The sequence below is a fragment of the Oryctolagus cuniculus genome, chromosome 17 (assembly GCF_051225735.1).
Source record: "Oryctolagus cuniculus isolate XC-2025 breed Fujian yellow rabbit chromosome 17, ASM5122573v1, whole genome shotgun sequence".
NCBI lineage: Eukaryota > Metazoa > Chordata > Mammalia > Lagomorpha > Leporidae > Oryctolagus > Oryctolagus cuniculus.
Window position 1 is genome coordinate 67,073,377 of NC_142883.1, and position 24,652 is coordinate 67,098,028.

A 24,652-nucleotide genomic window follows, 5' to 3' on the forward strand; every position below is an offset into this window, starting at 1 on the left:
ATACAGAAAGCAGTTAAATGTGTTTTAGATATAAAGGGAACACATGGGATGCCATTGCTGAAGGCCAAGGCATTAAGGGGCTGGGCCACAGCTTTGGCCCCTGGCTTGAAATTTACATACAAGTAGTTTCTCTGCATTTCTATTTGCAAAATTAGTGGCCAGGCTTTAAAGAAATCACACTTGCTACATAAAATAGAATTTTGCATTTAAAGCAAGATTCACAAAAATTAAGTAATAAATGACAACAGAAACCTTAACTCCCCCCAAATCATACAAACGAAACCTATATTAAATGAAAATTGAGAAATACTCTCTGGAAATTCAGTTAACCAAAGAGTGAATAAAAGGAGAGAACACAATTAGGAGCTTGTTTTTAAATTACAATTTAAAAACGACACACTGTGCCCTAGACTCACAGCTACACAAAGAATGGCTCCATGAAATCGCAGATCCAGCATCACACTGGCGCTTGTTAGACCTGCAGAAATTTATGTTCATTTAAGACTAGTAAGTCATTTTCCTGCCGCGCTCAGGCAGAGGGCCGGGGCCGCGGGGAGAGGCGGGGCCGGGGCCGCGGGGAGAGGCGGAGCCCGGGAGCAGGGCCTGGGCGCCCCGCGGGGAGGTCGCGACCTTGACCTTGACGGGGCTGGGCCCTGCTCCCCTCCCGCCAGAGATGAGGGAAGATGGCCGTGTCTGGGCTGAAGGCCGAGCGGAAGTTCCTGGCGTCCGTCTTCCCGAGAACCACGGGCGATTCCGCATGGTCAGCGGGAAGCTGGAGGAGCTGCACTGCCCGTTCCTGGTGCCGCCGCCGGCGCCGCCGCTGCTCTCGCCGCACCGCAGCATCGCGGATCTGAGCCCTCTTCTTCAGAACGCGCTCCTCGGACCTCTCTCGGCGGCGGAACTGCACTATTATGACATCAAAATCCTGCAAGATTACGTTTTTTACACCACCGGGTCTGATTGGACAGCTCGCATAGCCGTCAGCATGGACGACACAGAAGACGCAACAAATCAGCATCTTTACAGCAGGGACGGGAACTCCAGGCCGCTCCAGATGGTAGAGAGGCGAGGCCTGGGTTCAGGGGCCAAGGGCCTCCCCCAGGGCTGCACCCTTTCACCAGTCCCCTGCTGGGACCCTCCTGCCTCCCCACGGGTCTTCCTGGGAGAATCCCACCTGAGGCTGCAGTAACCTGCTTAGGGTGAGGTGGAGAGTATTGGCTGTTTATTGGCTTCTGGGCCTTTTCCTTTTCTTCATATTTGTAACTCATTTCTCTGTGTGTCATTTGTGGTGGTTTTGATATTTATCTTAAGAATGTTTACAATTATTACATAATATAATCGTTTTATCTCTTGTAGATATTTGTTTTCTACTCTGCTTCTTGCCCTTTAATATTTTTTTTATCTCTTGCTGGTACTTAGTAAGTAGTGGAAATCTTTCTAGTAATCTCATTACATTTGTTTATTATTTGTATTTTTTTAGATTTTTATGAATTATCTCTATGTAAGTGTCATACTATATGACAGTTTTATTCCTTAGAAATTATCTTTACACCTTTGATTTACTTTTTGCCATTTTATTTCCCTGACGACCCTCCAGTAGGAAGTTGAAGATAAATAGTGGCAGCCTCCTGATCCAGGCTTACTTCCAGGGAAGAAAGCTGTCAGTGGTCCTGTATTAGCTGTGTTGTTCGTTGTAGGTTCCCTTTGTTCTTGACCAGATTGAGGAAGTCACTTTTTGTTTGTTTATTTTTACTGATAGCAAGTGTTTTTTCACTAGATGCAGAATTCTATTAAATGCTTTTCAACATGTAATCTAACTGATCACGTGATTTCCTTTTTGTATTTTTCACCTGTTTAGATGACCTGGTAACATTAACAAATCTTATATTTTTAATTATCTCTTGCTTGTAGTTTATTATATTTTCATACATGATTTCATTTATTATTTCATAATACTTTGCTTAGCCTATTTGTATCTCTGTTTATGAAAGGGCTGCTTTTAAATCCTGGTCCACTTGCCTCACCATTGATGTTAATGTTAGTTTAACAAAAGAAATTTAAAAATATCTTCTGCTTATTTACACTTTGCATAGGTCTGGGAATTTTTGTTTGTTTCCTTAGAAGTTTGGAGTATGCCATGTTTAATTTGAACTTAGAAAGATTTCACTTTAAAATTGTGTTTCTGAAGGATTTTCAGAGTATAGAATAAAATATTCAAGGACAACTTAAGAGAATCCAGAATAAACATGACAATGAGGGGGATTTTGGACAACTGGCCTTTGTTTCTGGTAAGTCAAAGAAATTTTAAAGCAAATGTGCAAGATTAAATGACAGAAAAGGGCTAAAAAACAGATCAGTCATTAGTCCTGCTTTGTTTCTTGGACATGTCTGACGTGGAAAAAGGGAAGTAATCGTTCTTCATTAAACTGGGTAGAGGCCGGCGCCGTGGCTCAATAGGTTAATCCTCCACCTGTGGCGCTGGCACCCCGGGTTCTAATCCCGGTCGGGGCACCAGATTCTGTCCCAGTCACTCCTCTTCCTGTCCAGCTCTCTGCTGTAGCTTGGGAGTGCAGTGGAGGATGGCCCAAGTGCTTGGGCCCTGCACCCACATGGGAGACCAGGAGGAACACTTGGCTCCTGGCTTTGGATCAGCGTGCTGGCTGCAGTGACCATTTGGGGGATGAACCAATGGAAAGTCTCTCTCTCACTGTACACTCTGCCTGTCAAAAATAAATAAATAAATAAACTGGATAGAAATGCACTGTTGAACAAAAATAAATATTCATGAAATCATATAACCGTGATGCTCATAGAATGTTCTCATATAGGAAAAAGTAATGCTGTATTTTCATTATGAGATCTGGGATGATATGAGTCTTAAAAGTTAATAGAAAATGTGTACTATGAAAAAAACTATGCAGGGATTTAAATATTTTTGCACAAAGTACATATCTTTTAATTCCATTTTTCTACAATCTCAATATTCCCTTGTGTATATATGCTAAGCAATCTCCTATGAATCCCATGTTGTTTTTGTACTACCCAGTATTCAATGTGAGTCTTAACCTACTTGTTCTAAGGTTGTACATTATGACTAAAAAGAAATAAAACATCACATCTGCAGTTGTTAAATTTTGGACCTTTTTATTTTCAAAGCTTTACTTATTTATTTGAAAGGCAGAGTTGCAAACACAGAGAGAGATTTTTTTCATCCACTAGTTCACTCCCTATATGGCCACAGTGCAGAGCTGGGCTGATCTGAAGCCAGGAGCTAGGAGTTTCTTCCAGGTCTCCCATATGGGTGCAGGGGCCCAATTAGTTGGGCCGCCCTCCACTGCTTTCCCAGGCACATTAGTAGGGAGCTGGATGGGAAGTAGAGCATCCAAGACTCAAACTAGCATGCATGCGATTCCAACACTACGGTGGTAGGTTAACCTGCTATGCCTCAGCACCAGCCCCCAAATTTTGGACTTTTAAATCAGAAACTTCATGGATTGGAACTTAAAGATGCTGACCTTCCTTTCTTTCATAAATATTTGGCACTGATTACCAATAAACTCAGGGTGCCAAACTTCACTATTTGGATTCCTGTCTATGCTGATAAGCATCCACTGCCAGCTGTCTCTTTTATTTGAAATTTGGTTGTATTTAAACACAAAGCGACAGAAATACCAGCACTGCTGACACACATAGAATTTATGGTAAAATAAATAATACGTAACCCTTCAGTTGCAACAGTCTGTAGTTTCTGTTTCATCCTGTAAATTTTCAAAGCAGCCAAAGCCAACAAGAATAAAATGAGGAACAATAAGACTCAAAGACAATACTTAGCAATACTACTAATGTCAATGTTAAAATTTTAGTTACATGCCCTGCACCAATTAAGTTCTTTCAAATTCTGACCCAAGCACATAGATCCCCAAAACTACCTTAATGTACACTTAGTAATCTGAAAACAGATGTAGAAAAGTACTAATCTAAACCAACCCTCATTTCACAAGGGAAGACAGGAATCTACATATGCACACTGATTTAACACACTAACAGGAAAAGAAAGCCAAAGCAAAACTGTCTAAATGAGCAAAATTCTGATTATTGAGATTTCATATAATAACTTTATAGCTGTTCTCATGGATAATCCACACATAAATAATTATCCTTCATTTTCATAGATTTCATTTTCCAAATGAGGGCAAAATGGTGTCAGTAAGCTCTTTGAAGGGCATTATAAAAGCGATTAGCCAACCTTTTATGTGAGTGTAATCTACACATTCATTTCTCTAAGCTGGGAAAATGAAGATACTTAACTAGTAACTGATATGAATCAAGATTTCTTTTTTTTTTTGACAGGCAGAGTGGCCAGTGAGAGAGAGACAGAGATAAAGGTCTTCTTTCCAGTGGTTCACCCCCCAAATGACCGCCATGGCCAGTGCGCTGCACCTACCCAAAGCCAGGAGCCAGGTGCTTCCTCCTGGTCTCCCATGCAGGTGCAAGGCCCAAGGACCTGGACCATCCTCCACTACACTCCCGGGCAACAGCAGAGAGTGGACTGGAAGAGGAGCAACTAGGACAGAATCCGGTGCCCCAAATGGGACAAGAACATGGGGTGCCAGCGCCGCAGGCAGAGGATTAGCATAGTGAGCCACGGCGCCAGCCATGAGTCAGGATTTCTAATACCCATTAAAAACACTAAGAGAATTACTTACCTAAACTATTTTTGAAAATCAAATTAGGTAAAACTCAAATAAAAAAGACTACTTTAAGCATGTCTCCACTCTCACACTATTCTAAACCTTCCACTCTGGTTTTAAAAATTATCTCAAAAATTTGTTGTCAAACACCATAAATATTAAGAATATAAATCAATGATACCAGGAATTTGGCTAGCTATATTAAGAATTTGAAAAATATTGAGAATAAAGAAAATACTGAGGGGGCAGCAGATGGTGTGATTACAGTAGTCTCATATGAGTCCTGTATATGATTCACATTCACAAATAGGTTTATATGCAAGCAAAGACCTAAAATCAGCCTTAAATCTACATTTATGGCCAGTGCCATGGCTCACTAGTCTAATCCTCCACCTGCGGCACCAGTACCCTGGGTTCTAGTCCGGGTTGGGGCACCAGTTCTGTCCCGGTTGCTCCTCTTCCAGTCCAGCTCTTTGCTGTGGCCCGGGAAGGCAGTGGAGGATGACCCAAGTGCTTTGGCCCTGCACCCGCATGGAAGACCAGGAGGAAGCACCTGGCTCCTGGCTTCGGATCGGCACAGCACACTGGCTGTGGTTGCCATTTGGGGGGTGAACCAATGGAAAGAAGACTTTTATCTCTGTCTGTCTCTCTCTGTCTAAATCTGCCCATCAAAAAAAATCTACATTTATTTCTTCTCCTACATGTAGTTTATGTTTTTAATCTTTTGTAAAAATATTTTTCGACATATATTCATTTTATTACTTGTCTTATGCTACATTCTTAATTTATTACCTATGATTCTCACCGCACTCAAATTTTCAGATCAACTTTTTAGCAGTTGTTATTGCCTTCTCATTCAAGTTAGCTGAAAACATCACTATAAACTCCACATGTAACTTTATCCCATCATTCATGGTTTCTGGTCTTGAGGGTTTTGCTGTTTTTTTTTTTTTTAAATACCTTAGATTTTATTATACCATCCAGAATTTTTATTTTGTTTGAATTTCCACTGTTTTTCAAATAAAGTGTTTTTAATTTTCTTTTATTTTTTATTTTTTTATTTGATAGGTAGAGTTATAGAGAGAAAGGTCTTCCTTCTGTTGGTTCACTCCCCAAATGGCCCCAATGGCTGGCGCTGCACCGATCTGAAGCTAGGAGCCAGGTGCTTCTTCCTGGTCTCCCATGCAGGTGCAGGGGCCCAAACACTTGTGCCATCCTCCACTGCCTTCCTGGGCCACAGCAGAGAGCTGGACTGGAAGAGGGGCAGCCGGGACTAAACCCCGGTGCCCATATGGGATACCAGTGCCGCAGGTGGAGGATTAACCAAGTGAACCACAGCACCGGCCCCTAATTTTATTTGTTTTTCAAAGAAAGAGTTTTACATTTCTTTTCAAAGTGTTTTTCACTTTATTTGAAAGCCACAGATAGTAGAGACAGAGAGATCTCCTATCAGCTGGTTCACTACTTCAAACATTCATAACTGCCAGGGATGAACCAGACTGAAGTCAGACACTTGAAAGCCTGTCTTGGTCTTTCATGTGGGTGGCAAAGATACAGGTACATGAGTCATCACCTGCTCCCTCCCAGAGTTCACATTAGACGGAGTATGATAGAAAGCAAAGGAGCTGGGACTCAAACTATGCAATCTAGTATGACACACAGGCATCGAAAGTGACACCTGGGTGCTGGTGCTGTGGCACAGTGGGATAAAGCCCCAGCCTGCAGCCCTGGCATCCCATATGGGCGCTGGTTCAAGTCCCAGCTGCTCCTCTTCTGATCCCACTCTCTGTTATGGCCTGGGAAATCAGTAGAAGGTGACCCAACTCCTTGGGCCCCTGCACCCACTTGGGAGACCTGGAAGAAGCTCCTGGCTCTTGGCTTTGGATCATCTCAGCTCTGGCCATTGTGGTCATTTGGGGAGTGAACAGTGGAATGGAAGACCTCTCTCTCTTTCTAACTCTTTCAAATAAATAAAAAAATTAAAAAGTGACATCTGAACTATTGTGCCCATCACCTTCCCAGTTAAAAAGTTGTATCAAACTAAATTTTGAGCCTATTCAGGAAAATTACTTATTGTCCTGACAGCTTTGTTGGACTACAGTAGAGCCCAGCCTCTGAGCACTGCCCTTTTGCTGGAACTAGTATGGGGCAGCTCATGGAATCCAAGCAGTCTTATGCAAGAGAGAAAATTGCATACCCATTTACTTACATATTCATTTTTCTTTTGCTTCTGCAACAATCCTGTAAAATATTCACATCACTTTTATGGAGACTAGCCAAATTAGATTGGTTATACAAAGTGTTTCCATTTTGGTACCAGCAGTATAATGATATATACTTAACTTAAAATCAGCAAAAAAGTTGAATAGAGAGAACACCTCACTTTTCATAGAGATAATAGTTTATAAATTGTTCTGCCTTTCTTAAGTGGTGGGAAACCTTCAGAGTGCTTTGATAACTTCTATGAAGACAAATAAAGCAGTTTCTGAACAGTAATGCTTTCTTCACCACTTCTTTAATGTTCAGATGACAGAGAATAAAGCAAAAATAAAAGCCTGTGCTGCTGTTATCTTTGAAACTAACTTTATTTAGTGAGATACACACACACAGAATAAAACTCATTTCAAATAGATAATACATGCAAAGGACTGTATATTTCAAATACATTTATAGTAAAAATAATTTTTGTGAAGTTACATAACTCCCAACATTCCTTTCTTGTCAAGGTGACATAAAACATCAATATTTCACAACACTTGATAAAGCGTAACTATCAATTTAATAACTGCAGAGAAACAAAGCTGGCGCTGCGGCTCAATAGGCTAATCCTCTGCCTGTGGTGCTGGCACACTGGGTTCTAGTCCCGGTCGGGGTGCTGGATTCTGTCCCGGTTGCTCTTCTTCCAGTCCAGCTCTCTGCTTTGGCCCAGGAGTGCAGTGGAGGATGGCCCAAGTGCTTGGGCCCTGCACCTGCATGGGATACCAGGAGAAGCACCTGGCTCCTGGCTTCAGATCAGCGTGGTGCGCCGGCCGCAGTGGCCATTGTGAACCAACGGAAAAACGGAGACCTTTCTCTCTGTCTTTCTCTCTCTATCAACTCTGCCTGTCAAAAAAAAAAAAAAGAAAAGAAAAGAAACAATTACAGTTGGAAAATGTTACAGTTGGGAAACCAAACCCTGTAAGTATACCTAGAAGTTCCCATGCCATCTGAACATTTCAGCCTGAAATGGTATCCATTCCACCCATTTATATTCATTGATATAATTCAATACTCAGAGCCAACTACCTCTTACAGACAGAAAATAATCAGAATTTGAGAAGAGTTGAACATTATACTATGGATAGCAATAATGATGATAAATATCATGATTTCTCTGATTTTGTATCTCATGCTCATTTAAATTCAGCATGGTATCTTCAATCTCATCAAAGCACTCCACTTAAATATTTATAACATTTTTGGAAATAAGGTGAACACTGTAGTTTGACAGTTATACAGTTATTCATGGGCAGTTTATAGGCATTATAGCTCAGAAGTTTTTTTTTTAATTAAGATGTTTTCATTCAACTGTTTTATAAATAATTTTACAGTTTCATTAATGATGTTTCATTAAAAGTTTTAGAGATATAAAACTAATTAAATGTATAAATATAGTTTATAATTGAGCACACAAGTAATATTTGAAACTGCTAATATGCTTTTTAGAAAAATTAAATTCAGGGTTTTCATCAAACAGTAAGAAAATTCACATATTTTAACATATTTCCTGGGAACATACACTGTACTGTGATGCTTTACTGCATACGTTTTCTACTTCTTTATTTCTGTATAATTTCTTTATTCCCATTGCTGTCAATCTGGTTGGGAACACAATAATCAGTTATACAATTGTAATCAGTGATGTCAGGTTTTATTTTTGGATATGGTTGAGAGAATTTCCCCATTTATATATTCCAAAATTACTTATTCCACAACTTCTTAATTGTTGAGAGACATATTAAACAGCCCTACGCTTCGCATTCATTTTGTAACAGTAAATTGTACTGTATCATGATGAGGTACCATCAAGCCATAGAAATGTGATGCATCACTGTTTAGTGGTATTCTCTCTTTCCAGAAATAACAACAGAATAAACATGGAAGAAAGGAGAAGGATAAATTCAAGTGCACACTCAGAATGAGAAAAGATCACAGTAGTGGGTAGCTTAGGTGACACTAAGGGGAAGGTTACCGTTCAGTTGAGCCCAGATGTATGAAAGGACCAGGGAATATTAGGAAGCATTTATGTCATGGTGAACAAACACCAAAGAACCTGCAGATTGGGCAAGAGCAAGAAGCACTAGGAGTTTGTACTTGCAACATCTGCTCTATTTTAAACCTAAGTCCCAGCATAGGAAATGGAGGGGTGTTTTTTTAGCAAAACTAGATAATCTTTCTCAAATTTTCCCAACACTGAAGATATCATGTCAGTGCTTTCTATCTAGAAACAAACCATTTTTATGCTCAAGACTTCTCACATAGATCTTTGATTACTTCTTTGTCTTCTATTTTTTTTGTCTTCTACAGAATTAAACCTAAATTTAAACATATTGAATCTGGATATATCAATGTCTTTCTATCACAATTTTTTCTGATGCATATTTTGGTTTTGTGGGGGGGGGGGTGTACTTACTTTTGTAAACTTGGAAAATTACTCCATCCATCCTCATAATGATTAATACTTCTCTCTCTTCTGGCATTCAGCACTTCAATTAGTTGATATACTCACTGCTAATGTATCAATAACATATGATTCCTACAATTATTTGTTTTTAGTAACTTTTCTCATTTTAGAATCACAATGTACTAGAACTTTTTCTGGCACAAGACCCATGTTATTTTGTTTCTATTTCATACAGAAGTTTCTTTTTTAAAAAAGATTTTATTTTATTTATTTGAGAGGTAGAGTTACAGACAGTGAGAGGGAGAGACAGAGAGAAAGGTCTTCCATCCACTGATTCACTCCCCAAGTGGCTGTAACAGCCAGAGCTGAGCCAATCCGAAGCCAGAAGCCAGGATTTTTCTCCAGATCGCCCACACAGGTACAAGGCCCCAATGCTTGGGACATCTTCTATTGCTTTCCCAGGCCACAGTAGATAGATGGATCAGAAGAGGAGCACCTGGGACTAGAACTGGTGCACATATGGGATGCCAGCAACACAGGAAGAGGATTAACCTACTGCGCCACAGCGGTCTGCCCTGAATGCTGCCAAGTAGGGATGAGCTGCTCACAAGCTCCCATTTACTCTCCAGTGTCTCCCCAAGTCAGCTGCAAAACCACTTCCTCCTTGGTGAGGTGAATTTCCTGGCAAGTAGTTGTACACGGATAATGAACATCTATTGTCTGCCATTTTTTAAAAGGATGGCAGAGAACTGCTTCCATGCTTTCTTTTTCTGAGATTCATTTATTTGTTTGAAAGGCAGAGAGAGAGAGAGAGAGAAAGAGAGAGGGGGAGAGAGAGAGAGAGACTGACTCTTCCACTCACTGGTGTACTCCCCAAATGGTCGCAATGTCCAGAGCTGGGCCAATCAGAAGCCAGAAGCCTGGAGCTTCCTCTGGGTCTCCCATGTGAGTGCAGGGGACCCAGAACTTGGACCACCTTCTGCTGCTTTCCCAGGCATATTAGCAGGGAGTTGGATCACAGGTGGAGCAGACAGGACTTGAACCGGCACCATATGGGACGCTGGCACTGCAGGCGGTGGCTTTACCTGACATGTCACAGTGCCAGCTCCTATTGTCTACTATTTTTGTATCTAGAACTATTGGAGTTTTTGTCTACCATTAATAAGCTGTTTATGGGAGCCAGCATTATGGTTTAGTGGATAAAACCATCACCTGCACCACCAACATCACATATGAGTAATGGTTCATGTCCCCAATTCCAATCCACTTCTCTGCTAATGTCCTGAAAAAAAGCAGTGGACAATGGCCCAAGTGTGTTTAGGTGAAGCTCCTGGCTCCTGGCTTCCACCTGGCTTAGCACTACAGATTGTGGCCATTTAGGCAGTGAACTAGTTGATAAAAAATATCTGTCTCTGGCCCTCCCTCTCTCTCTCTGCAACTCTTTCTAAATAAATGAATATATATGTATATATTTTAAAAATACATTATTGCATTCATTGTAGTCCATTTTAAAACTGACCACTGAAGATACAGAATTCTTGTGTCTAAATCAGCACTCATTTAAGTGCTTGGCAGAGTATATTTAGTGCCTTTGACTTTCCAGTTTTAATTTAAGGGACTTTCAGTTTTGTAAAATTTAATGGAGATACTGATGGCTGAGTGAGGTAAAATCTGTTCACTCATATGATCTTTTCTGTGAGAACATACTGAGCTCTTGTCGGTTTGTTCAAATTTTCACCATCCTCAAAATCTTTGCTATAGTTGTCCATACTAGTGTTCAAATAAAATAGGGTTGATTTCACAATCCATAGGAAGTGTGACATTTGATAACTACATAGTTCACCATCCATCTGTACAATTAAATTGAAATGGCTCCTAAATCGTTCCCCTCCGTAAATGTGATTCCTGCTAATCTAAGGGATGTTGTAGTTCTGGTAAAATTTACTATGTTTTTACATAAAAATATGGTTTTATGAAAATGGATCACTTTTCTAATTCCTTAAGTCTTACCTTTAAAGACATAACTGGGTCAATTTTTGTTTTTGGAAAGGGGTATAATTTATTTAGCTTACATTTAAATACAAGTATATTATATTTGACTTAACTACTCAAAGTCAACAGTGATTTTTCATCTTAACACAGAGAATTTTCTTCTTTGGAACCTTGATTTATAGGAATGAGGTCTTCTGCATTTTTATGATGGTGCTTTTGACATGTGGACTCTCTTTGAACATCAGTGGTGAATATAGAACATGAGATTTATAATATTTGTCTCAAGACTTCAAGCCGGACAGATGTGTGAGAGATTCTGTCCACTGTGGCGACTGCTTCCTTTACTTGGTTTTTTTTCAGGAGCAGAATAACCATTGTGGGAGAAAGTGAAATTGATATTTTTAATACACATCTCTCCATGCTATATGAGGTGTATCTACTCATGGAATATTCCATTACTTAAATACATGCTTGTCATTTATTTTCATCATCCTGGATTTCTGAGGGGTCTTTTCTGTCTAAATTTCAGTTACCACATTTCTGCCAATAATAGTTTCTCTCAGTGGAAATACTATTCATGGTACACAAATAATGCAAGGTTGTATTTACTATTGAGATCAAGAGAATATCCAGTGCAAGGAAAGTGCAGTTATAATTGCCTTGCAGGAACAACTGATGTATTACTTGGAATAAAGTTGTTATAATATAACAAATATGTAAAAAGTAGAGGGAAACACCAAAACTTACCTCTGTAAAGTGAAGATGTATAATATAAGTGTTAAATATGAATTGTTCTCATATGTAAATCACTAATTCATTTCAAATTATTCAATAATTCCTCTCTCAGGAATAGTGTGATCCTTTAAAACTCTTTCTGATTTCTGACAAATACCTTTTTCATCGTGCACATTTTAAATTGTGCCCTATACTCAGTTGTTGTAGAAGAATGTTAGTTTAAGAAGAAAGAGATGGATGTCTCCCTAACCTTGATGAACGACTTGATTACCCCCATCAGTTACATTTGTTTGCATGGGATGTGCCAGCAAAGGTAACTTCTCACTAGTTGGTGCTTATACATGGAAACAGATTTTTGGTGAAGTCCTAAGGTTTCTCCATGTACAACATCATGGAAATCATGGATAATGTGACTTCCACTTTTCCAATTTTGGTGCTGTTTATTTCTTTCTTCTCCCTAATTGCTCTTGCTAAAACCCCCAGTACTATATTCAGTAAGATTGGTGAAAGTGGACATCTTTGTCTTGTTCAAGATCTGAATAGAAATTCTTTTAGCTTTTTCTCATTCAGTATGAGATTGGCTGTTCTTTTGTCATATATAGTCTTTATAGTTTTTGTAAAGATTTTATTTATTTATTTGAGAGGTAGAGTTATAACAGACAGAGGGAGAGATAGAAAGTTAGTTCTGCCATCTACTGGTTCATCTCCCAAATGGCCACAATGGCCAGAGCTGGGTGGTTCCAAATCCAGGAACCAGGAGCTTCTCTGGGTCTTCAACGTGGGTGCAGGGGCCCAAGTACTCGGGCCTTCTTCCAGGATGGGGAGGAGAGACAAGCAATGTGGTTTCCTTTTTAAGTCCTGCAGTTGCTCAGACACCAGTCAGCTTCCCAGAGTAAAGCATAAGTCACTGGGTGGGTGTGGAATTCCCTCTCTGCTAAAGCTGTGAGTGGCATTTTTTTTTTCTACCTTGATTTGGTAAGATGGAGGCAGAGGCTCAGAGTGAGCAGCTGGTTGCACTGCATGACAGACCACAACTGTGTTGCTGCCTTCTCTCCTCTTGCCCCACAGAATCTTCATTGTTTTGTCACTTCTCCACCAAAAACGCCTGCCCCTGGAACTGTGGTCCTTCCTTTGTTCTTTTTATAACCCAGAGCAGCTGAAGTCAGCACGGCTATGCCCTATTTAGACATCTTGGATCTCCATCTGAATGCATTTCTGCCATGCTGTTTTGATTACTACAACTTTGGAAAAGTGTCCAATATCTCTGCTTAAAAATGCAAACTTAAGCCACATTGTGATATTCCCTCCCATGTTAGATTGGCTATTATCAGAAAGATGAGAGAAAACAGGTGTTGGTCAGAATGTGGAGAAAAATGAACCCCTACACACTCTTGGTGGTATATGTTAGGATAGCTATTTTGTTGTATAACATGAATATTACTCAAAAAATTAAAGATAGAAATACCATACAATCTAGCAATCCCACTATGGGGAACACCCTCAAGGGAAATTAAATCCTGATGTTGAAGGGATATTTGCACTCCCATGCTTATTGCTGAATTATTCACAACAGCTAAGAAACAATATACCAGTCCATCAGTGGTTGAAAGGATATTTAAAGGGATATATGTTTATATTCAGCTTTTAAAATTTGAGACAACATGGATGAACCAAAATGACACCAGGGTAAATGATACAGACCAGGGATAGAGTAACCAATATCATCTCTCTCACTTATGTAAGAAATCTAAAACATCCAGTCTCATGGAAGAGTAGAGTCTAGATCAAGGGAAGTGGTGGGAAGGGAAAAGGGAGACATGAGTCATTTGGTATCAAGTTACAGTCAGATAGGAGGAATAAGTTCTGATGCTCTACCACATAGCAAGTTGACTATAGTAAACAGTAATGAACTGGCCAAAAGAGAGGATTTTAAGTGCCCTCACCATATACCTCACCATATACCATATACCAGTTGTTAACATACCTATTAGCTCAGGTATATGGTGAGGGCATTTGGTATGTTAACAACTGTGACTCAAGAAGTATGCATATTATGTACTTTATATACATATGGGTTCAGGAGCATAGTAATACTTCCCATCATACCCTCCTTGCACACCCTCTTACCCTCCTTCCTCCTTCCTTATTTTTTCTTTTAATTTTTATGACATCCTTTCAGTTTATTTTATAATCATAAGGTTAACCCTCAACTAAGTAAAGAATTCAAGAAACAGTAAGAAGAAATAAACATTGTTGAGCAACAGTAGAGACAAGGGCTATAAAGAATCATCAAATCTCAAAATGATAATTTTGCTAATATACATTATGTTTTTGGTACTGTTTGATCTTCCACAGATTAGGGAATACATATGATATCCGTCTTCTTGAGACTAGCTTATTTTACTAAGTACAATGGTTTCCAGTTACATCAATTTTTTATAGCTGAGTAGTATTCCATAGTGTGTGTGTGTGTGTATGTGTGTGTGTATATATATTTAGTCATTGATGTTGGACATCTGGGTTGATTCCTCATCTTTGCTATGGTGACTTGAGCTGCAATAAATATGGAGGTAAAGATAACACATTTATATGCTGATTTTATTTCATTTGCATAAATTCCCAGGATTGGATGGCTGTCATATAGTATATCTATTTTCAGCTTTCTGAGAAATCTCCATACTGTCTTCCACAATGGCTGTATTAGTTTGCCTTCCCACCAACAGTCAATAATAGTACCTTTCCCCCATATCTTCAGTAGCATTATTGGTTTTTGATTTATATGTGAGATTGATTTTAACTGGGGAGAGGTGAAACCTCATTGTGATTTTTATTTTTATTTCCTTGATGGCTGGCATGCACAATTTTAATGACAAAGGGAGAAAGAGCTTGAATTTTTGAAATGATATATCAGAACCACATTGTTTCTAAAAGCAGTGCTTTTACAGCAGTTCCCTTTTATGTCCAGACAGTGGAAGTAGCTGTATTGTGATGAGGTCTGCCACAAAGCTGTCAAAGACCTAGATGCTCTGGACAACAAATAGAAAACACAGTATGTAAAGAGATTTGAGATATAATCATATGTGGGTGTTAGATTTTTCAATTATTATGTTCCAAATGAAAGTTTAGAACACTCATGGCTGGAACCCTAGCATTTCACATAGTTCTAGGCATTGTTGACCTAGACTATTTGATTGGCGAATGTCTGAATGACTGTTTTTAAATAAAATCCAGCATTCATGTAGCTGTCAGGTTTTTTTTTAATCAAACACCTACACATCTAGTTTTAAAAACACTGGATTAGATGACAAGGCAATGAAAATCAAGAGGAAACTTCTCCAAGTACTTGAGACTAGAGTGGTGACCCTTTGGTAGTGGAATTCCTGGCATGGTAGTATATTGCCTCCAGCCAAATAAATTTAAATTTGTTTTATTTTAAATTTATTTTATTTAAATCTGTAAGGTCCCCATGCTAATACCTCTCTATACCAGTTATCAAGATACATGGTGATGTATCAGTATTGGAGAATTTGAGAAGAAATAGGTTGTTACTGTAGTCAACATGAAATAACTTCAGAACGGTGTTCTTTGTTAAGAAAAATTACAAACTGAGGCATGGAATGTCAGACCAACAGCCTTGCAAGGCTTCTGAGAAATCTTTCACATTATTTTTTTCTATTTGCTGAATTTATTTAAGCAAATCGATTGAGAAATACCACAACATTAAACAAAACTTCTGACATACAAACAACTGGCATGTTCCTGAAACAAATGCTAACACCTGATAAAAGTTAATCCTTGTTAGGAAAGCTGTCCATTAATAAGGTCAGTCTTCAGCAAAACTAAAACCATTCTGTTTCTTTAGCTTTCCTAGTCTGACAAGGCAATACCATCAAACCACAAAGACAATGCTGGATGGACAGATCAGTAGCATTGTTTACAGCTGTTAAACAAGTTCATTCTTGGTGCCACATAAAAACAGATTAGCCAATCACATTAAATAAAACATGACTTTTTTCTTTCTCACAAGTCACTAAGTGATGTTAATTATAGTCCTTGTCAATCACTTTTGGTAAAGGCTATTTACAGTGTAAATAATTTAAACCATTAAATCATTTACAGTGTACATGGCTGAACATGTGTGTGTGAATGATTTCAAATTTAAAGTAAAAAATTACTAGCAACTAAGAGTTGATGCTGTAAGAAAAGGAATTGCTAGGGAAAGGAAAATGTGAGCTGAATTTTACCTGAAAGTTTTCAAGGCATAAACAAGAGCATGTGAGTCTGAACTTTAAATGTATATAAAAGAAATACAATGGTTTTCCTTTATTAATTTCAAATATACTGTACTTTGAATGATTCAAGTAATGCAAGACTATCAGAAATAACTTCAGAAGCCATACAAGTATTAATTACATTTTCAGTGTCTGAATTAAGAACGTTTTAAAAATTGTAGACTAAACCATGACAGTTTAGTTAAAAAAATGATAAATGACTTTTTATTTGTACTTGTGATTCTTTTAATACAAATTGCTACCAACAAATATGTAAAGATATGTCAGATTATGCATTTTATCAAAGCACTTTGACTTAAACATAAAATAGATCCAAATGGTGCAAGTTTGTGCATAAGATCCCAGGAGTTGCCTGCTAACTTGAAGACAATCCTTTCTCTAATCAGAATCCATTATTCCTCAGCTGCAGATGAGATAGGGCACCATCTGTTGTAAACAGGGCACTGTTGTAAAGCCAGGATAATAGTCTTAAATTAAAATAATTCTCATTCAATGAAAAGACTTTCCCAAGTCTCTTCCAGCACTGTACGTAGAATAGTTTTCTGATCTCTTAATTTCATAAATTAACTTTCTTTGATTCCATTTTTATGGTGGTTGAGTTCAGTTTTGTTTTAAAAATTGGTTTAAGTTTATATAAAACTCTGTACATATCCACAAATTATTGCATAAACAGCATAATTTTCAAGACAGTGTTTGCAAACACATGTCCAATACAGGGAAAGAAGAAACACTCAGGTTTCCCATCTGGCTTTTTTCTTCTTTTTTATTTGTTTGGGATATTCCTTAGTTCCAGACTTGGTCTGGGCAGGAGGCACACAGTTTGCTTCATATTTGACTTGGATTTATCTGTCTGGCACTTGGGAAGAGTTCTTGTCAGAATCATTTTTTGATAAGCTAACAGATGACTCAGTAGAAACCACAGGTGGAAGCGTCTTGATGGGGTGACTGTTTTGACAAGTACTTCAGGTGGATCACTAGTGCTTAGTCTTTGAGGAGAAAACCTTGTCATGTTTTAGATGGGATTTAGAGGTATTCACTGGAAGCTCTTCTCTAATTTCCTTTTCTAATTCTTCTGTGTCCTGTGCAAGAGTTATCTTCCACCTTGCTGCTTCTTTTTCTTTTTCATCTTTTTCTTTTTCCACTTGGAAGAGCTCCCTCTCCCTTTTCTTTATCATCATCTGAAATGTTGTGATCATCAGGAATTGGTTCTTGAGACTTCAGAAGTGAAGCTCTTTCTTCATCTACCCAGATCCCCCATTCTCCTGCTGGTGCATTCCAATCAGAGCCAGGATCTGCAGAAGACAGACCATCAATGTCAGAAAATATTGAGCGGTCACTCCAATTCCTTCCCCAGTCTTTTCCATTTGCAGCAGCATCTCCAGTGTCCTGACTCCAAGCAGTTGGCTCAGTTTTCCTCTTGCCTGCATTAGTAGGTGAAATAGCTTTCCACTTCTCCTCACTTGCACTGATCTGTGAGGAGGGCTTTATCAATTTTTTCATTCCAGCTTACTCCATTGACAGTGAGGCTTTCATTTAATCCTGAAGAAACCTGAAGTGTGGAATCTCCTTTTCCAGACTTAAAGTTGCTAACTTGAACATCTAGATGAGAATCAGCTTTATCCTTCTTGGAACCAACAGGAAATGATGCAGTTGCAAGTTGCTTGGTGGGAACTGTGGTGATATTTTCTATCCCAGGGACAGTTGAATCCAATGAACCAGAATCAGTCAACATTTTATCACATTTACGCTGCTGTCGTTTCTCTCTGACTAATTTTAGTTTCCCAGGCTCCTTCATCAACTTCCTTTCCATCATGGCGAGGACTGTTTTGCACTACTTCAGCACTGACTTTGCTTTCTTGTCTCTCTCTCGTGGCTGTTTTGCTGTTCTACTTCGAGGAGTTCGAACAACTTCACCCTCAGCCACTTCAACGGTCCGTCCATTTGGTCTGGGTTTCTCGGGCAGTTTCTTCCGGTTCTTCTTCTTGCGCCCCTCGTTTTTGAGGTTCTTCAGCAAGGCTAGGTCGTCAGGGCTGAGGCTGGCGAGGCCGCCAACTCCCTTTTGAGTGGTGGGCTCCTCCATTTCTTGCGGGTGCCAGCGCAAGCCGCGGCCCAGCCTTAGCATCGCAGGAAGAGCAGCAGCAGCCCGAGCGCTCCCATGCACCACCAGGATCACCCAGCCCAGGTACCGCTTCAGCTCCAGGCCCAGGTCGAGGCCCAGTTTGGTGCGCAGAAAGCCTAGGAGGGCCGGGAGCATTTCCTGCATCCGGGCAGAGCCCTCCTTGGACTGCTGGGCCAGCTCGTCCTGCCAGCTCCCTGCAACCATCTTCCCTCCTGGCAGAGGGACTTGCAGGATGACGCTGGGGCATAGAGATGCCATTTAAGAGTCAGGGGGAAGGGCGGAGGGCCGGGCTGGATAGCCTCAGGCAAACACATCGCTGTCACTCCTCCTGCCAGAGCCAGGAATCTGCCGCCACAGCTAGGGCAGAGGGGGTGCCCAGTTCTCCCCTAGTCAGCCTCACTCCGCCACAGCCAGGAGGAGAAGGGCAGGCAGGAGTGAGCGTCTCCAGTGCCAGCCCTTAAGTGGCGTCTCGATGCCAGCGCCACGCCCCACTGACCTCCCTTGGCGGAACAATCGGAATCTATCACTTTATAAAGGCCTGGTCAATGATGCGACTTACACTGGAGCAGTGTGACCCTTGGAGTTATTGGTTTCTATGCACTGAGTAAAGTTATCTGGAAAATGTCAAAGAATGATAATAAATTAACTGAAGAAAGACCTGAGAAGTTGTGGATCAGGACCAAGATGAGGACTATCTATTGATTGACCAGAAGCAGAGGCTAATCCAAGGCAGGGATGAACTTCAGACCCAGGACTGGCCTGCTCATGAGGCCCAGGGCCACCCATGTTAGCCATCTTGGGCATGGCTCCATGAACTACTCTGATAGGACAAATCACTCAAGATTTTGCAGATTCTTGAAGTTGCCAGTTCTGACCTAGAGCTGAGAGCTCCAGGATTATCCCTCTTCACACAAGCCGCTGACAGCAGTGCTGATAAACAAGGTGTTGCCTGAAGAAGTAATCAACTTGACCAAGAGATATTTCAAAAACAGCAAAGGCACTGTTTTATGCACAGCCCAACCAGATTCAAAAAAGAAAAAGACTGTGTCTAACTGAAAATGTTATCAGATGTTGGAGTGTGGATGAGAATTCTGACTGCATCTACAGGATGGGTTATCAAGAAGGGGAGACAGAACTCCCAGGCACATGTGAGAACTGCTTCCCACCTGAGGAGTGTCTGCTTCTTCAGGGGAGACTCAGTTTAACCTTAGGGCCTCGTAACTGAGTCAGCCCCACCAAGTTCATCTGGGGTAATCCCCCTTACTTAAAGTCAATTGATTATGGACTTTGATCATATCTACGGAAGACCATCATAGCAACCTACATTAGTGTTTTACTGAATAACTGGAGATTGGAACCAATCAAAGTAACTCATAAAAGGGACCATCACCAAAATTTCCCTTCATTCCACTTCTCAGATGAGCACTGCTGAAACAAACCCTTAATGAAAACTTTATGTCTTGGTCCTCAACTAAGCAAGGGTTTTTCCATGGGTAAATTTTATTTAGAAAGGTTCTGTATGACAATATTATTCACATTTGACATTTTTTCCTCATTAGAAGCAATTTATAATCCAAATCAATTTACAGATTCAATGTAATCACAATCAAAGTTTCACAAAAGTTATTCTCAGCTTTCAAACAAATGACCCTAAAATTCATATGGATCACAAGAGACCTTGAATAGCTAAAGCAATCCTAAATAATAAAAATGAAGCTGGAGTCATCACAATACCAGATTTCAAGACATATTACATATTCAGGGCAGTTATAATCAAAGCAGCTTGGTACTACCACAAGAATAGACATGTGGACAAATGGAACATACTAGTAACTCCAGAAATTAATTCACACATCTACAATCAAGTAAACTTTAACAAACAAACTAAAATAACTCCTGGGAGTGTCTTTGGGTGTTGGGGTAATTGGATCTCTGCATGCAGAAATATGAAAGAAAACCCTTAACTTACATCTTATACAAAAGTCAACTCACAGTGGAACAAGGATCTAAATCTAAGACCTGATGCCATCAAATTACCAGAGGAAAGGTTGGGGAAAACACTGAAAGACATTCACATAGGTAAAGACATCTTGAACAAGACCCTGGAAGCATAGGCAATAATGGCAAAAATACACAAATGGGGTCACATCAAGCTAAGAAGCTTATGCACAGAAAGGAAATGCTCAACAAAATAAAGAGGCAACCAACAGACTTGGAAAAAATATTCACAAACTATACATCTGATAAAAGGCTAATATCCAGCATATATAAGGAGCTCAAAAAATCAACAACAAAACAAATAATCTAGTTAGGGAATAAGGATATGAACAGACATTTTTCAAAGGGTGACATACAAATGGCCTACAGGCTTAAGATGCTCAAAATCACTAGGCATCAGAAAAATGCAAAGAACAACCACCATGAGGTTTCACCTTACCCCAAAGGAAATCCTGGTGTGGGACTGACTGGCCAGAGTGTCCAGGGCAACAGACAACCACAGAGGACTGTGCCCCGACAGACAGCCCTGGGGGTCAGGAATGCCTCACCATCCAGAACCCTCAGGAATGGTAACCAGCAAGTGCTTTTGTTGAGGGATGAAGGTTCTGACCCAGAAGGGCAGTGCCCGCCTTGCCCACTGTCCACAGTGTGGCATTCACCTTCTGAGAGCCTGGGCTGCTTATGAGAGGCCTACGAAAGGTTTCCAATGCAAAAATTACCTCAGATGGTCTGCAATGACACGAGGATTCCCCAGTCTGTTGCCTCTCGAAATAGCAAGTCCATTATGTCATAGTTAATATACAAGCATAACAATAAACACAGCTGTTTCAGAATCACTTCTTCTGTGTTAAATGTGCATGCAAACAGCAGGTCCCTGCCATGGTTTCTGTGAGCAGACCAAGTAAAGTCTGGGTTAAACCCACACAAAGCCTGCTGATGCTGAAGGAGATTTCTGAGCATGTTTTCGGTTGTGCTTGAAAGATGTTCATTTGTGGAAAACTACTCAGGGCTTGACCAGTCAGCCTCCTGTGAATGCAGCAGCCACTAAGGACAGAAAAGTGTCACCTGAGCTGTCTATCTCCAGCACTTGTCCTAAAGGGCCAATGTCCCCAAGACCGTGTCTTGTCACCGTGCAGATATGGGTATTTGTTGAGTGAGCCCCACTGGACTTTAAGTCTTGCTTAGTGCAGGATAGGCCATAACCATTTCTGCATTGGGTGGAATTGATTTGGTCCACAGCGAAGTTTGTTCTCCTTACTCAGCACCCTGTCCTTCAGGGCTATGCAGTTTGAAAAGTGACCCTTCAGCGGGAGCTACAATATTAAGCTTAATTTCAGGGTCATCACCTCCAGCTGGGAACTCCTGCCATGCAGCCACAAATAAAAACAGCTTGAGTCCACTGAACACGGTGTAGTGCTGAGAAACAAATCCGGGTTCCCTTACAGAAATATCTCCCGACCTCGGAATTCTGGCATCTTTACTCACTATGCCACAGCGCTGGCCCCTGGAATTCTGGCATCTTTTACACTAAGGATGATTGATTGATTTAGTTAGTAAAGTGACGCAGTTTATTTTGGTTTCCTGGTCATGGCAGGGCATTGCTGCACCCTTCAGGGCTGAGTCCTCCCCCTGAGAGGGTGCGCACTCCTTGGAAGAGGGCTCTGGGGACCGGATCCAGCAGAGGGTTGCAGGGGAAGAAGCACAAGAGTCAGAGTTCTGGAATGTGGGGAGAGTCCTGGAATGTGGGGAGAGGGGCGAGCCAGAGAGCTGGTGCAGACTCCTGCATAGACTGCAGTGGCACAATTCTGAGACGTGGTCTGCACTGCCGTCTGCAGGGGCACCGCATGGAGGGCAGGAGCAGCCCGCCACAGCTCCAAGTCCATTGGGCATCGGGGCCTGCCCTGCCTTCCCTTGGCATGGGAGGACCAGCCACACTCAGCAGCTTACCCAGCCAGCAGGCGGAGCCTCACCCAGCTCCCAGAAGCTGTTGAACTCCTTCTGCCCAGGAAGAGTTGGGCACTTCATGCACAAGGTGCAGCCGGAGCTCCGGCTCCAGTGACATCAACACCTCCAGTGCATGAGTTCAGCGTCCATGCCACCCAGGGCGTGCACTGGTGGTGGGGTCCCAGGGCACCGCAGGACACAGGGCCTTGTCCTGGCTATAGCGCCACCACCTGCTGCAGGTGTGGGCTCTCAGCACCCGAGGCAGCCTGGTAGGAAAGGGCTGGAGAGAGTGTGGTGGCCCAAAGGCCACAAGTGCCAGAACAGGATAGAGGCTGGGGCAGTCCTGACGGAGGCCCCGGTGGCCGCAGCCCACCATCCAGGCCAGGGCCGTGTACCACTGCAAACTCCATAGTGCGTGGGCACAGTAGGTTAGCAAGGTGGACTGTGGCTTCGGGGCTGGGCTGTAGCCCTCAGTGAACAACAGGTGGTAGGCAATGGTGGGTCAGGGCAGGAACCCCATGCCATCCCCACCCACCCCCGGCCTGGCCAGCTGCTGCTCTGTGACCGGGAGCCTGGCCCTTGAAGTTCCTGCAGTTCAGCTGTGCTGCAGTTGATTTCTCAACAATGTTGCAGTGGATTCGTTTCTGAGAGGAGGAGCGTGGTGGGGGCAAGAGGCGTGGAGTCACCACATAGACCCCGGGAGTCGGGTGAAAGCAGGCTTGAGGCAAGCAGCCCGCAGACTCGTTTATTTCAGTTGGTACAACATCTTATATAGCCAAGACCAGCCAATCTGGTCAAGGGGCAGTCTATGCCCCAACCAATCACAGCCTGTTGCCAGGCAGTTTCCAAACCCATCCAATCACAGCCTGTTGCCAGGCAGTTTCAAATCCATCCAATCACAGCCTGTTGCCAGGCAGTTTCCATTGCCAGGTGGGTTTCAAAGCCATTCCTGAGTAACTGAGGCTCGCTTGCCAGTGGCCACCTTGGCATGACCTTCTCATTCCACACACAGCTGCACTAAAGGAAAGTGGAACCCCACTCCTTTTCCCATCTGGCCCAGGATACACTGAGCTCCGCCCTCCTGCAAATCCCACAGGCACAGCTCTCTAAGGCTTTTCCTTTGGTTGTTCGTGGATAACTTTAATAAAGGTCATTTAAGAGCAGTGTAAGGGGTCAGCGCTGTGGTGTAGTGGGTTAAGGCTCCACCTGCGGCACTGGCATCCAAGTAGGGGCCGGTTCGAGTCCCGGTTCTCTCTGCCTCTCCCTCTATGTAACTCTGACCCTGAAATAAATAAATAAATCTTTTGAAAAAAGGAAAGTGTCAGTTTTTAAGGACTCAAGAAGTGAGATTAAAATCAACCATTTAGACAGGGTTTTTAGTGCATATATCAACTTACATTGTGTGCTATTTTAGTGTTTGGGGAAAATGAAAATATTATCTTTAGCATAACAGATATGTCTATTTTAAGTGTAAAAAATAACAAATGCTGGTGAAGATGTGGGGAAAAGTTACCCTGATGCACTTTTGATAGGAATGTAAGAAGAAAGAGGAATCCTCAGAAAACTGAAAATAGATCTAGCATATGACCCACTTATCCCACTCCCAGGAATTTACCCACTGGAAATGAATCAACATATGAAAGTTTTCTGTACCCCTCATGTTTATTCCAGCTCAGCTCAAAATAGATAAGATGTGGAATTAACCCCAGATATCAATCAACTGACGACTGGATAAAGAAATTGTATGTATAGGTGATGGAATACCACTCATCCATTGAAAATAATAAAATCTTTTCTTTTGCAACAAAAATGATGCAATACAAGACCATTATGCTTAGTGAAATAAAGAAGTTCATAAAACACAAATATCATGTTTCCCTGATCTGTAGTAACTAATATACAGAGTACAAAAAGTAATTCATAGGTGCATATTTGTTAATCTGAGATTCAATTATTTTTATAGCCCTAATCTATACTCCTGAAGAGCAATTGTTTTTCTACTTAGTATTTATTGAATCCTTTATTTAATGAAACGTTAAGCTTGTGATTACAAAATAAATTTAAATTATGCCATTGTGAAAATTTAAAAGAAAAATAATACAGAGGAGGGAAGCTGGGAGTGAGGGAAAAATGGTAGGGTAGGAAGTAACATCATGCTCTTAAAATTGAATATATGTGAAATGCATGAAATTGTTTCCCCTTATATAAAAATTGAAGA

At 41.1% G+C, this 24,652-nt stretch overlaps 1 non-coding gene and 1 pseudogene across 1 annotated transcript in view; both read right to left on the bottom strand.

Annotated features, from left to right (window-relative positions):
* LOC100347036 (uncharacterized) overlaps positions 1 to 24,652 on the bottom strand; it is an 876,288-nt gene that overhangs the window by 845,219 nt on the left and 6,417 nt on the right. The gene's annotated exons all lie outside the window — the stretch shown is intronic.
* On the bottom strand, positions 17,105 to 19,955 carry LOC138846295 (protein LYRIC pseudogene; annotated as a pseudogene).